Below are 3,408 nucleotides of genomic sequence, written 5' to 3'. Positions count from 1 at the left end.
CCATGACCTCTGTCATTACAATGCTCCAAACCATTGTGATCACAATGTTCCATAACACTTGTCATCACAACGCTCCATGATGCCTGTCATCACAATACTCCATGCCTTTTTCATCACAATGCTCCATGACCTTTGTCACCACAATTCTCAATACACTTGTCATCACAATGCTCCCTGACACTTGTCATCAGAATGCTCCTTGAACCCTGTCACGAAAAGGCTCCATGCCTTTTTCATCACAATGCCCCATGCCATTTTCATCACAATGCTCCATGCCATTGTCATCAAAATACTCCACAAGCTTGTCATCAGAATGCTCCATGACCCTTGTCATCATAATTCTCCATGCACTTGTCAGCACAATGCTCCCTGACCTTTGTCATCATAATGCTGCAAGCCATTGTCATCACAATGCTCCAATACCTTTGTCATCAGAATCCTCCCTGACACTTGGCATCACAATGCTCCATGCCATCCTCATCACAATGGGCCTTTACATATGTGATCACAATGCTCCCTGACACCTGTCTTCACAATACAGCATGACCTGGTCATCACAATGCTCCATGCCCTTGTCATCACAGTGTGCCATGCCAACTCTCATCGCAATACTCCATGAAAGTTATTAGACCAATGTTCCATGCACTTGTCATCACAATGCTCCATGCCCTTCTTATCACAATGCTCCATGACCCCTATCATCACAATGATCCGTGACTCCAGTCATCACAATGCTTCATGACCTTTGTCATCACAATGCTCCATGCCCGCATCATCACAAGGCTCTGTGACCTTTGTAACCACAATGCTCCATGAACTTTTCATCACAATTCTCTGAGAAACTTGTCATCACAATGCTCCATGTCTTTGTCAGAACAATGCTCCATGACCATTGTCATCACAATGTGCCATGCACATTTCATCACAACGTTCCGAACCTTGTCATTGCAATGCTCCATAAACCTTCTAATCACAATGGTCCATGCACTTCTCATCAAAATGCTCTCTCACCAGAGATGTCACAATGTTCCATCACTAGTCATCACAATACACACTCATCCTTGTAATCACAATGTTCCATGACCCTGTCATCGCAATGCTACATCCCCTTATCATCACAATGTTCCATGACCCCTGCCAGCACAATGTTCCATAAGCCCTGTCATCAAAATGCTCCCTGCCCTTCTCATCAAAATGCTCCATGACTTGTCATCACAAAGCTCCAAGACCCTTGGCATCACAATGCTCCATGTCATTGGCATCACAATGCTCCATATCATTGTCATCACAATGCTCCATGAACCCTCTCATCACATTGCTCCATGCCCTTGTCATCACACAGCTCCATGACACTTGTCATCACAATGCTCGATGCCCTTCTCATCACAAGGCTCCATGCCCTTGTCATTACAGTCCTGCATGACACATGTATCACAGTGTTCCGTGCCCTTGTCATCACAATGCTCCATGCCCACTCTCATCACAATAATCCATGAAACATTTCAGACCAAAGTTCCATACCCTTCTCATCACAATGCTCCATTACCCCTGTCATAACAATGCACCATGACACCTGCTATCACAATGATCCACGGCATAGTCATCACAAGGTTCCATGATAATTCTCATCACAATGCTCAAGAACCTGATATCACAATGTTCCATGCCCTTGTCATCACAAAGCTCCATGACGCATGTCATCAGAATGTTCCATGGCCTTCTCATCACAATGCTCCATGCCCTTGTCATCACAATGCTCCAAGACCCTTGTCATCACAATGCTCCATGCCCCTTTTCATCTCAATGCTCCATGAACCCTGTCATCACAATGCACCATGCCCATCATCATAATGCTTCAGGCTATTGTCATCACAATGAAATCAATATTCTGCATGACCTCTGTCATCATAATGCTCCAAACCCTTGTGATCACAATGCTGCATAACACGTATCATCACAACACCCTATGACGCTCATCATCACAAATATCCATGGTCTTCTCATCACAATGCTCCATGATCTTTGTCATCACAATGCTCAATAAACTTTGCATCACAATGCTCCCTGACCCTTGTCATCTGTATGCTCCTTGAACCCTCTCATGACAAGTTTCCATGCATTTTTCATCACAATGATCCATGACCATTTCATCACAATGCTCCAAGGTCCCTGTAATCCCAATGCTCCAAGACCCCTGTAATCACAATGCTCCATGCCCCTTTTCATCAGAATGCTCCATGAGACTTGCCATCACAAGTCTCCATGGTCTTCTCATCACAATGTTCCAGGTCTTGACATCACCATGATCCATTCCCTTGTCATCACAATGCTCCATGACCCCTGTCATCACAATAATCCATGAACATTTTCAGCCCAATGCTCCACGACCTTCTCATCACAATGCTCCATGGCCAATATCATCACAATGCTCCATGACCACTGTCATCACAACACTCCATGACACCTGACAACACAATGATCCGGGACTCTTGTCATCACAGTGCTCCATTCCCTATTCATCACAATGCTCCATGACTCCTGTCATCACAACACTCCATGAACATTTTCAGCCCACTGCTCCATGACACTTGTCATCACAAAGATCCATGCCCTTGTCATCCCAATGTTCCATGACCCCTGTATTCACAATGGACGGTAACGATTGTCATCACTGTGGCCATGACACATGTCATCACAATGCTGCATGCCTTTGTCATCAAAATGCTACATGACCTTGTCATGACAATGCTCTATGCGCTTGTCATCACAATACTCCACTTCCATTGTCATCACAATCCTCCATGAACTTTGGGATCACATTGCTTCATGCCCGTGTCATCATAATTCTCCATGCTCCTTGAAATCAAAATGATCCATGACCTCTGTCATCACAATGCTCCAAACACTTGTGATTACAGTGTACCATAACACTTGTCATCACAACACTCCATGATGCCTGTCATCACAATACTCCATGCCCTTTTCATTACAAAGCTCCATGACCTTTCTCATCACAATTCTCAATACACTTGTCATCACAATGCTCCCTGACACTTGTCATCACAATGCTCCTTGAAACCTGTCACGAAAAGGCTACATGCTTTTTTCATCACAATGCCCCATGCCGTTTTCATCACAATGCTCCATGCCATTGTCATCAAAATACTTCATAAGCTTGTCATCAGAATGCTCCATGACCCTTGTCATCACAATTCTTCATGCACTTGTCAGCACAATGCTCCATTACATTTCTCATCAGAATCCTCCATGACACTTGGCATCACAATGCTCCAAGCCATCGTCATCATAATGGGCCATTATATATGTAATCACAATGCTCCCTGACACCTGTCTTCACAATACTGCATGACCTTGTCTTCGGGATGCTCCATGCCCTTGAAATGACAA

Source organism: Mesoplodon densirostris, unplaced genomic scaffold, assembly GCF_025265405.1.
Source record: "Mesoplodon densirostris isolate mMesDen1 unplaced genomic scaffold, mMesDen1 primary haplotype scaffold_37, whole genome shotgun sequence".
NCBI lineage: Eukaryota > Metazoa > Chordata > Mammalia > Artiodactyla > Ziphiidae > Mesoplodon > Mesoplodon densirostris.
The sequence above is the reverse complement of the archived record's forward strand: the minus strand, read 5'-3'. Positions refer to the sequence as shown.